The sequence below is a fragment of the Pristiophorus japonicus genome, chromosome 2, assembly GCF_044704955.1.
Source record: "Pristiophorus japonicus isolate sPriJap1 chromosome 2, sPriJap1.hap1, whole genome shotgun sequence".
NCBI lineage: Eukaryota > Metazoa > Chordata > Chondrichthyes > Pristiophoridae > Pristiophorus > Pristiophorus japonicus.
The window spans coordinates 217665573-217677888 of record NC_091978.1 but is presented as its reverse complement, the minus strand read 5'-3'; positions in this window follow the sequence as shown (position 1 = coordinate 217677888).

Genomic DNA, 12316 nt, shown 5'->3' with positions numbered 1-12316 from the left:
TTGCATTTGCAACATATTTTCAGTCACAAATATCTGTTAATCCTTTGGGACTAAAATGGTATTTTCAAAAATCTTGGGATTTTCCATACATCCCCACTTCATATGTCGTTTTTTTATAAAATAAGCACAAAATTTACATGAATAAAACCCTACAATGCTTCACAGAGGAGATATAACTGACACAAAGAAGAAAAAGGAGGAATTCAAGGAGATCAGAGAAAACAAAGAGGTTTTTTTTAGGATGCTTTTGAAGCGAGGTAAAGGTGGTAGCAAAACGTGATTTCTTGTAGAATTCCAAAAGGAAGACCTGCGCTGAGTGCATAATTGGCTGCCGATGATATGGGGAGTCAGAGAAGGAGTAATCTGGAGTCAGAGGAGGAGTGGATGTGGGCAAGGGCACATGGCTCGAGAAGGTCACATAAAGTGGAGGGATTTGGAGATGGAGACTAAAATCTTGAAATCAATTTGCAGGGCACAGGAAGACGGTGGCACTTAGCAAGGATGATACTTTGTGCCGGGGAGAGCACGGGCATGAGTTTTAGCTCATATTTATGAAGAGTTAGGGAGGGAAATCGGCGAGGAGTGATGTTGGGCAGTCATTCGTTGAGATGATGAAGGTATGGATTAGAGTGTCACCAGTGCTGGGGGAGAGGTAGGTATATAAGGTGGCAGCATTCCATTGGGGGAGCAATGCAGTATTGGTGCTAGACTCAGTGTGGGGCAGCAAGCTTTTGCACCATCAGATTTAACCTGAGAGGGTCGGTGGGGAGATTGATGGAGTTAAAGGCAGAAACATGTTGGCTCTGGCAGGTGCCAAAAGAATGGCTATGGTTTTGCTGAATTTGAGGTAAAGGAGATTTCAAATCATCCTGGCCGTCATGTCGGACAAGCAATTGATGATGATTACAAGGTTCTATTAGGTTTCATTGGTGTCAAGGTGGAAGCTGACCCCTTGTTTGTGGATGATGTTGCCAGAATATAGCATAAAAAGGTGAATAAGAAGGGAACAAAGTGAAAGGCCTGGGGCATACTGGAGATAACTGTGCAGGTTTGAGAGGGGAAGCATTTGAAGAGATAATGGGGCTGAAATTCACCGTCCCCAGAGGAACGGCTACCACGGGGTTTGGGCAGCCGATCGAAAAAAATCGATCGGCCACCGCGGGCCGGTGATTTTCCCTCCCCGAGCCATATTCAGCTTGGGTGGGGGGGGCGGCGGGGGGGTGGATTTGAGCGGTGTGCACTTCCACCAGAAACGGCAGGGTGAGGCCGCAATAAAGGAAAATTTTCTGTGGTGAGCTCAACAGAGTGTGGGCCACTGAAAAGCAGCCAGGACAGGGAAATTCACCTACAAAAAGTAGTGCCCCAACAAGGTATTCAAGTCGGTGCTCGAACGGGACACCGCTGGAGTTTTGCCGTGATCGGGGCCCTTTGGTAGGGAACTAGTTTTATTAATTTTAGTGTTTTTATTTCATATTCCATCATTCGCAGTATTCAGCTTTTCATATAGTTTTATTAATTATTAATGCTTTTATGTCAGATTCCACCATCCACAGTATTTAGCTTTTCATATAGTTTTATTAATTGTTTTGGCTCCATTAAACCTGCTGAGTGCTGCTCAGAGGTTTGCACATACTTTTGTATAACTTTCAGGTCTGACTCTTTAGTGGAGTCCTGTGGGCTGCAGAGACCTGTTGGCAGGGTTCACCCTGAGGATGGGAGGAGTATTGGAAGGGTAACACTTGGTACACCTGCTCAGAAGCAGGGCAGCATGCAGGAGAAGATGTTGCCGTCAGCACCGTGGAGAGAGGCAGTGGGCAAGGGAGGCAACAGCCATGATTCGTTCATTCTGGGCCAGAGCAATGTGCCCGCCGTCTTGACTGGCCTGAATCAGGATTGCAGTTGGCTGCTTGGGCACAAGGGATATCCCCTGTCCACTTGGCTGCTCACTCCACTGCAGAACCCCAGGGCAGTGCCAGAGCATGCATACAATGATGATCATTGTGCCACTGCATCATCGAGCAGTGCATAGGCATCCTTAAGCAGAGGTTCTGGTGCTGGACCACTCTGGTGGCACCTTGCAGTACTCTCCTCAACGGGTCTCCATAATCGTCGTGGTCTGCTGCATGCTGCAGAACCTGGCTATCATCAGGGGACAGCCGCTGGAGGTCGAGCCAACAGTACCACCTGAGAAGGAGGAGATGCAGGAGGAGGAGGAGGAGGAGGAGGATCCCCGTCGCCCCAGAGTTAGGAGGCACCGACCCATCGCCACCCTGGAAGGGCCAGGTGCAGAATGGCCAGCACCCTCCTGGAAGGGTGCATCCTCACATATATGGAGGTGCCTGACACCGGCCCTGCAATCACCCTCCATGCATTATGTACTGATGGTCTGCCAGGTCTCCCCACATCAGGAAACAGTATTCTTCTTCTGTCCTCCAAACCGTCCATCAGTGTCTCCAGCTCCATAGCAATGAACCTGTTGGCTTTCCTTGCACCTCTTACACCAGCCATCCTTCCAACCTCCTTCCCCCCCTCAGGGCCTTGCTGCAAACCTTGGCCTTTAAAAGGCCAGGGAGCAGCTGGCTCGTTAGAAACCCTTACCTCCATGCTGAATTTCTCAGTGGTGATAACACTCAAATTAAGACAGCCACACCGCTGAAAAATCCACTTTGGAAGGATTCATTAGTGCTGGAACCCATTTGTTCACTTTTGGAGCTGAATATGGCGTGGCCCAGCCAAGAAAAATTGTTGGCACTATTGGCCTCAAAAAGGTGGGGGAGCAGCAGCTTTCCAGCGGTACTGAATTGCGGGCCCAATGACTGCAGGGAAAGAAAGGAATGGGAGAACAAGAGAACGGTGACACAGATATGGATCATAGAGGAATGATCAACAGCAGGGCCAGATTAAGGGCCTGATGGGCCTGGGGCGAACTGATCCAAATGGGCCTATAGTTATACAAAAGCAAAATAATACGGATGCAGGCAACTGAAATAAAAACAGAAAATGCTGGAAATCTTAGTGGGTCTGGCAGCATCTGTGGAGAGAACAGTGTTAACGTTTCGGGTCAATGACCCTTTGTCAGAACTCCTGTCTGAGTCTAATGTATGGAAACTGAAGTCTGACGAAGGGTCATCGACCCGTTAACTCTGCTTCTCTCCACAGATGCTGCCTGACCCGCTGAGATTTCCAGCATTTTCTGTTTTTATTAGGGCCTACAGTTATGTTTGTTCATGTTCATTACATTACGTATATGATTTTGATTCTGAGTATGAAAACATAGGCCAGTATGTTCAAAAATGAAAGCATATATTCTGTATCAAATCGGTTTATATTCTGGTTCTGGTAACATTGCAATACTAGATTCCTATACATATGCAAATTTCTCTCAATAACATGTGAAATAAAACAGGCTAGTACATATTCTGATCTGTATATCGGCACATTAGTGTATATAGGTACTTCTGTATATAGGTATAAACAAGTGAATCTATTTTCGGTCTTGTTTTTCCTCTTTTATTCTCTATTCTATTCAGCCTATTTTGGAAGCCTTATATTTTTTTTCCTACATTTATTTGGTGGGTCTATGTTCTTTGGTAGGCCTGGGGCTGTAGCTCTATCCGCCCCATGGTTAATTTGTCATTTGTGACTTTGATAGGAGGAAAGGGAATGAGAGGCCTGAGGCATCACTTCCCAGTTGTCTAGTGAGGTTCTCTCTGTTGTTGCTCCATGGATCAGGTTGGAAACAAAATCAAAGAGATTTAAACAGGGAGTGGTGACAAGTGAACCTGTGGTTCAGTAGCAATGATATAGATAAGGAACTTAGAGAGAAAATATGAAGATGGGATAGAAGATGTAATTTTATCTGAGAGCGGGAGCCTCACCCACTGGAAGTGTATACTGGGAATTTGTGCACATTTTGAAATTCTGGTGGCCTCTGCTGGTAGACGAGGCTTCCCGTTACTTGTGTGGACTTGTAAAATGATCCCTTTAATATGTTATAACTGATTCTGAGGCCCTAATTTGTACTCTGAGCAGCTTTTGGTCAGGCGGAAACTCGACCAGTGCTCCAGAAATGAACCCCAAACTATTTTAATTCCTGCGCCTCAATTAAATCCCGTCGACCTGGTTGGAAGTCAGCAAAAAGTGGGGGGAAATCATGTCGTCTGGAGTAGATAGTGGGATCAGCTTCTGGGGTAGTCTCATCCCGATCTCGTATTTGGGAAAGGGAGCAATCTGAGACAGCATAGGGTTTCCTGTGGGACCCAGAAGAGCACTCCTGCTCCTCCTGGCCCCTTATGGGAAGTTTTAAAAAACGTACTTGTTCAGGACTAATCTGGCCCTGGCTCCTCGTCCCACTGTTTACAACTAGCTGAAAGATTACAGTGGCTTGCTCGCTCAGGCCACCTGTTAAAATTGTAATTGGATCCCGATTACATCATAAGAACCCGGCATGCATAGGCAAAGAAAGACCCAATCAGCTTTGGTCAGGTGTCCTTGCCACCTGCTCAGTAGGGCAGGTTAAAATTCTCGTCAGTGGGTTCCTGGCAGCTTTCCAGTCGGTAAGTAATCTGGTGATTTTAATTGTTTATCCACCTGGTTTCTTCTGGGTGGGTAGAGCTCTCCCCCTGAGTATCAACATTTTCCTACATCACAGAAAAGGATACGGTTATAGTTTCTGAATATCTACAGCTTTTCCTTTGTTCCTTGGCATCCTCCTGTGATATTATTTTACTTATACTTCAGGCAATTTGGCTACAAATATGTTTTCAATGGGTAGCAATAATTAACATATATTCTCATATGATTTCCATATTTTATATTCTTGTATATCTAATTCTGTGATTGCTTAGTTCTTGTAATTTGCATGGATCGATCAAAAATTTGCCAAATAATCGTATGTTTCTTGACCGATCCATGTCTCTGAGCCATAGAGGAGGGTGGGTATTACTACAGCCCTGTAGACCATGAGCTTGATGGTAAATTTGAGGGCCTCGTCTTCAAACACTCTTTTCCTCAGGTGGCCGAAGGCTGCGCTGGTGCACTGGAGGTGGTGTTAAATCTCCTCATCAATGTCTGCTTTTGTTGATAAGAGACTCCCGAGGTATGGGAAATGTTCCACGTTGTCCAGGACTGTGCCATGGATCTTGATGACTGGGAGGCAGTGCTCTGCGGCGAGGACAAGCTGGTGAAGGACTTTTTTCTAACGGATGTTTAGTGAAAGACCCATACTTTCGTATGCCTCGGCAAATACATCGACATGTATAGTAGACACCTCAAGTCGCTGGAGAAATACCACCAACGATGCCTCCGCAAGATCCTACAAATTCCCTGGCAGAACAGACGCACTAACCTTAGCGTCCTTTACCAGGCCAACATCCCCAGCATTGAAGCATTGACTACACCTGATCAGCTCCGCTGGGCAGGCCATGTCGTCCGCATGCCAGACATGAGACTCCCGAAACAAGCGCTCTACTCGGAACTCCTTCATGGCAAACGAGCCAAAGGTGGACAGAAGAAACGATACAACGTTACCCTCAAAGCCTCCGTGGTAAAGTGCAGCATCCCCACTGACTCCTGGGAGTCTCTGGCCGAAGACTGCCCTGGATGGAGGAGCTGGATCCGGGAGGGTGCTAAGTGCCTCGAGACTCGTCAGCGAGTGCATGTGGAAGACAAGCGCAGGCTGCAGAAGGAATGTGCGGCAAACCTGTCCCACCCTCTCTTACCCTCAACGACTGTCTGTCCCACTTGTGGCAGGGACTGTGGCTCCCGTATTGGACTGTTCAGCCACCTAAGGACTCATTCTAAGAGTGGAAGCAAATCTTCCTCAATTCCGAGGGGCTGCCAATGATACTCTTGAATGCAGATTTTATATAAATGTGTAATTGATTTATTTCAGTTATGCTGGATATACATAAAACTTAAACCTCTCAGATCACTAAATATTCATGTCATAATTTTGCTGACCCAGAGCCAAGAAGACAAAACAATCCAACCTTCACAGCAGGCAATCTTTCAGTAAATTGTTCATTATCATTTATGTTTAGTCATTATTTTATCTTTTACATTGCTGAAGCATTATGATTAGTATAACAAGCATTGTCACCAGAGCTTCAAGGTTTAAGGGTGAATCAATTTAATACCATTATCCTTTTCTAACCAGAAATGCCAGGGTAATTTCATGCTTTCACAACTTCCTACCTTCAACATAATCAGCAGATCGGAGGAGGCCAGCATTGCGAGAGCGGGCGGCGCAGAAGGATAAAGGGTGGCAGCAGCGAGTGGGAGCGGCAGCAGATCGGAGGAGGCCAGCTGGTGCAGGGGCAAAAGCTAAACAAAGTAAAATAAAATCGAAGTGTGATGTCACAGCTAAGCGGGTAAGTGATTGGCTGGTGGATTGGTGAGTATTTAATCTTTTTCTTTTTCTTTTTATTTCCTTAGCAGTAAGAAACCTTGTCATTGTTGCCAAATTAAATAAATTCACAGGTTAGGTCATGGCAGGAGAGCCCAGACCCGTGTTATGCTCCTCCTGTGCTATGTGGGAACTCAGGGATGCTTCCAGTGTCCCTGACTACTATGTGTGCAGCAAGTCTATCCAGCTGCAGCTCCTGACAGAGCGTGCTGCGGCTGGAGCTGCGCATGGATTCAGTCTGGAGCATCCGCGATGTTGAGGATGTCGTGAATAGCATGTTTAGTGAGTTGGACATACCGCGGGTAAAGATTACTCAGGCAGATAGGGAATGGGTGACCATCAGGCAGAGCAGTGGAAGGAAGGTATTGCAGGGGTCCCCTGCGGTCATCTGATGAGGGAGATAACTCATCAGAAGAAGACAGCAACAGCCAAGTTCATGACACCATGGGAGGGCAGGAAAAAGAATGGGAGAGCTATAACGGTAGGAGATTCTATTGTAAGGGGAATAGATAGGCAATTCTGCGGCAGCAATCGAGATTCCAGGATGGTATGTTGCCTCCCTGGTGCAAGAATCAAGGATGTCTCGGAGCGGCTGCAGGGCATTTTGGAGGGGGAGGGTGAACAGCCAGTTGTCGTGGTGCATATAGATACCAACGATATAGATAAAAAAACGGGATGAGGTCCTTCAAGCTGAATTTAGGGAGCTAGGAGTTAAATTAAAAAGTAGGACCTCAAAAGTAGTAATCTCAGGATTGCTACCAGTGCCACGTGCTAGTCAGAGTAGAAATAGCAGGATAGTTAAGATGAATACGTGGCTTGAGGAATGGTGCAAGAGGGAGGGATTCAAATTCCTGGGACATTGGAACCGGTTCTGGGGGAGGTGGGACCAGTACAAATCAGACGGTCTGCACCTGGGCAGGACTGGAACCAATGTCCTAGGGGGAGTGTTTGCAAGTGCTGCTGTGGAGGGTTTAAACTAATATGGCAGGGGGATGGGAATCTATGCAGGGAGATGGTAAAATGGGGGCAAAAGCAAAAGATAGAAAGGAGATAAGGAAAGTTGGAGGGCAGAGAAATCAAAGGCAAAAATCAAAAAGGGCCATATTACAACATAATTCTAAAAGGACAAAGAGTGTTAAAAAAACAAGCCTGAAGACTCTATGGGCTAGACTTTCCACTTGTTGGCTAAGGCCGAAAAAAAATGGGCCTTGTTCCAGCGATGCGGGACAAATCGTTCGTGCTGATCGACGGCTCAAGGCCCATTTATTTTTTCGTGATTTTCCACTCGGCCTTAGCCCAGCGATATCAAATGGGCGATGTGATTTCTCGGCGATCGCCCAAAGAAAACAGAAGTGAATGAAAAAAAGCTTCCCTAGCAACGCATTACTGCGCATGTGCAGGTTGATTTTTTTTTTCAGGTTGATGCTCCTTCCCACGCTTTGAGAGGTCAAGGGTCTTCACAAATGCTCATAAGCTCTGTGTGGGTCTGGGCAAGAGAGAGAGAGAGGAGAAAGGAGAAAGGAAGCAGGTATTTTGAGCAACTCTAAAATCAGATAAATTTAAAGAATGGAGGGAGCTGCAGGAAAGCGAAGGGCCAAGCCCTTCAGCGAGGAGGCCAATGAGGCCCTAGTGAACAGTGTCAGCACGAGGTGGGAGGAACTGACACGGGGTAGGCATGGGAAACCGCCACCCTGTGCATATCAGAGGATTTGGGCAGAGATTGCCGACGTGATGAAGCCCGGACACTGGACCAGTGCCGCAAAAGATGGAACAGTCTACTGGCGGTTGTAAGAGTAAGGCTGCAAGAGAAAGTTGAAATTTAAATTTGAAATCATCCATATTTATTATTTAATGTTGTATGGAAAATCTAATTAGAATCTGCAATGTTATCTCGTAATCTTTAAGCATGACTAAGTAACTAAATTAGGATTAAATTATGATTACATTTATGCACCGCAACATAAATTTGAATGTCACAGTACGAAATATCTTATTCCTATGCAATGTAGTGCAAACTTGAAATTGAACTTATAACTCTGTCAGTCCGAAATGTTAATTGCCAAATCCATCTGCTTATGCTGTGCAATGTTACCTTATCTATTACAGAAGAAGATATCCATCAACTAGCGAGAGCAACGCAGGACGGGCGGGGACTGTGCCATGCTGCAGTCGCTCACCGCCTATGAGCAGCTTGCAGTGGCCTTGGTGGGGCCAGAAAGCCGTTCGGTCACAACCCGTGGTGTGGCCGAACCCACCCTAGAGCCACGTGAGTAATGAGAACTATGCATTGTGCAATGTGTGAATCAATAGTAAATATTTGTTATGCGGGTAATCCTATGCAATGATACTTTAATTTGATATATAATTGAGTTATACTATTGAGACGTACTATTGATCTTCAAATGAGGTCATGTTAGGCCTGGTGACCGCTTGTGCATATGGGCTAATGGTAATGTTCTGAGTTCTTGAAAAATTGAGATGAATTGATTTGCATTGTTAAACGTCGTTTATAACTTCCATTTGTCTTTCAAAGGTCAACAAGTATTGATGGAGTCAACGGATACGTCCACTGACCAATCAGAAAACTCCCAGGAGGAAGAGCCCGAAGAGGAGCCAGTGCAGCCTCCTGCTACGGCTGTGCGTGAGCAGGAGGAGGAGGAGGAAGAGCAAGAGATTTTTTTTTGTCGGGGGTGAACAACCTGCGGCCATCTATTTTGAGACAGATGAGACACCGAGACCAAGCGGTGTGCAGGTGGTGACGCCAAGGCGCGTGACATTGCAGACACCGACCCCACGGCGGTCCGGTCAGCGTGATATGCACTCGCCTGCCATGGAGGACCAGATGGAGAGCTTACTTTCTCTGTGCAGGGAGACGGTCGCGATCGGTCGTGACCTTATCCAGGGGTTTGCGGGTTTCTCAGACAATTGGAGCCAGTTCTCCACAACCTGGAACGAGTTCTGCTCGCGCTTCTCCAGCTGGTCTTCTGAGCAGTCACAGACTGCTTGGGAATTGTTGGAGGCGATCAACGAGCAGACAGCCGCAACAAATGCCCTATTGCACGCGTTGCTGGCTGGACACGGCACCGCACCCCAAGGTGTCGTGTCCACTCGCAGCACACAAGCAAGTACGGAGGACACAGTTCCTCCTGACTCGGAAGTAGAGCCTGAGGCTTCTGCTTCCGCTCTGTTACCTCCACCATGGCAGGATGTCTTGCCATCCCACTCTGCACGACGTCTTGGTGTCGGTCTGCGGAGACCAAAATGGGCGGGTGGGGTGCGAACACGTGGGGGGACAGGATCTGAAGGGAAACGTGGCCGTAGGTAGGGAGGGGGGAGTGCTTCTCAATAGTTCACTTGTTCTAAAATGTTTACATGTTATTATCACTTTATTATTCTCTTGTTATTGTTACTAAATTGGGCACTTGTATTCAATACTTAAATGTTCACTTTTTATCATTACTTAACTGTTCACTTTCCATTCTTTCTGAAATGGTCACTTGTTATCGTTACTGAAATAGTCACTTGTTATTATTTAAATGGTCACTTGTTCTTTAAAACTTAAATGTTCAATTTCTTCTTCTAACATTTTGGGGATTTTGGGGGGTGGGGGGTTGGAGGGAGGGTGTTGTTCATTAGTTCTTAAAAACAATTTTGTTCCTTAATAAAAAAAAAATTTCTGCAACTTTTGTACCTTCTCTCTTAGTTACATATGTTTTACAACGTACAGTTTTTCATGCATATTTGTTTGTTTATTCTGTTTGCCCATGGAAATGAAACTTTTGATTAACCGTAACCGTAATTGAACATTTGAATATCAACAATAATAGTTCATGCGAAGAGTTCATTAATGAGCTGCTGACACAAAAGCTTAGCGGCCGTGTAACTGCCACTGGCTACTGGTCTTCGGGAAAGGTGTGGTGGTACCGGTGCTAGATCGCCATGTTGATTAAGCTCCCCTATGTCCTCGCCCGCGTCCTCTCCCGCCTGTTCCTCCTCTTCAACTTCGCCGGCTGCCTCTTCTGTCTCATCTCCTTCTGGAGGTGGACCTGCAGCATGATCTGGCATTATTTGTCCTCTCTTTTTTGCTTGGTTATGCAGCATGCAACACACCACAATAAACTCTGCTACCTGATCAGGATGGTACTGGAGGCTGCCTCCGGAATGATCCAGACATCTGAAGCGCTGCTTTAGGACTCCAATTGTCTTTTCAATGATGTTGCGAGTCGCTATGTGACTTTCATTATACCGTCTCTGTGCTTCAGTGACAGGATTACACAGAGGGGTCATGAGCCAACTTGCAAGGCTATATCCTTTATCCCCCAGCATCCAACCGTGACCTTCTGGCTGATTGGCAAACAGGTCAGGGATAGCACTTTCACGTAAGATGTGCACATCATGGATGTTGCCAGGAAATGTCGCATTTACTGTCATAATTGTTTGATTGTGGTCAACAACAAGCTGCACATTTAGTGAGTGGAACCCCTGTCTGTTACGAAACACCTCCACGTTCTTTAAGGGTGCTTTCAGGGCAATGTGCGTGCAGTCTATTGCTCCCTGCACCTTGGGGAAGTCTGCTATTCTCGATAACCCCAAAGCCCTCTCGGTCTGTGCCTCCCTGGTCATTGGGAAGCTTATGAAGTCCATCCTGCGAGTGTAAAGGGCTTCAGTCACCTGTCGAATGCAGCAGTGTGTAGCGTGCTGAGAGATATGGCAGATATCGCCAGCTGAAGCCTGAAAAAAATCCCGATGTGTAAAAGGCTAGGGCAGCAGTTACCTTCACCTCAACGGACAGTGCGGTTCTGATGGTGCTGGAAGGCTGCAGATCATCCTTGACGAGTTGACATATCTCATCGATGACCTCCTTCCGGAATCGCAGCCTCGTAAGACAAGCATTTTCAGACAAGTTCAGGAAAGATTGCTTCTCCAAGGAGCTTCGTTGGCTGTACGGTCTCCTCCTCTGTCTTCATCTCCGTCTACGCATTACTGTGCCACCTCTTCGATTGATCCTTCCAGTAACCAGTGTGTGAGCAGTTGCAATTAAAGGCAGGGAAAGCATACGCCCCATAATCACTATCAATAATTACTTTCACTAATTTTAATAATCTCTGTACTCTATACTCTCTAATCACTGTAGTCTGCCCTCTCGGTACTCACTAAGCTGTATACCAGTCAGTTTGATAGGCCCCAACAATATCATTAAATAACTTCACTATGTAAAAGCTATTTACCAAATAATTCCAATATATAAGATCTATTTAGCATAAATAAGTTGATAATACCTATTTATATTCCCTGTCCCAAATTTCTGAATACAATTTTCTTCAATTTAACTCTCTAAATGACTCATAACTAATTCTCCACCCTTCCTCCGAAGTTAAAAATGGCATCCGTAGTGCCAATTTCCTTCTCTTAGACCCTGAAAAAGCAACTATTTTTAAGCACTCTTTTGGGCCTTGCATCGGCCCAGCGAAGTGCATGCTAGGTGCCGAAACTTGGGATGGGCCTTGTGTGGGCGATCATTTGGGCGATCATCTCGGCGATCAAAGTGGAAACTTGGGGGCCTATTTTTCTGGCAATGTTTTGGGCCTAGTTTCCACTTTTTGCTCAAAATGGGCGATAGAGGTCCGTTTTGGGCGATAGATGTGCCTTAGATGGGCGATGCGAAGTGGAAAGTCCAGCCCTGTGTCTCAATGCAAGGAGCATTCATAATAAGGTGGATGAATTAACTGCTCAGTAAATGGATATGATATAATTGGGATTACGGAGACATGGCTCCAGGCTGACCAAAGCTGGGAACTCAACATCCAGGGGTATTCAACATTCAGGAAGGATAGACAGAAAGGAAAAGGAGGTGGGGTAGCATTGCTGCTTAAAGAGAAGAGTAACGCAATAGTAAGGAAGGACATTAGC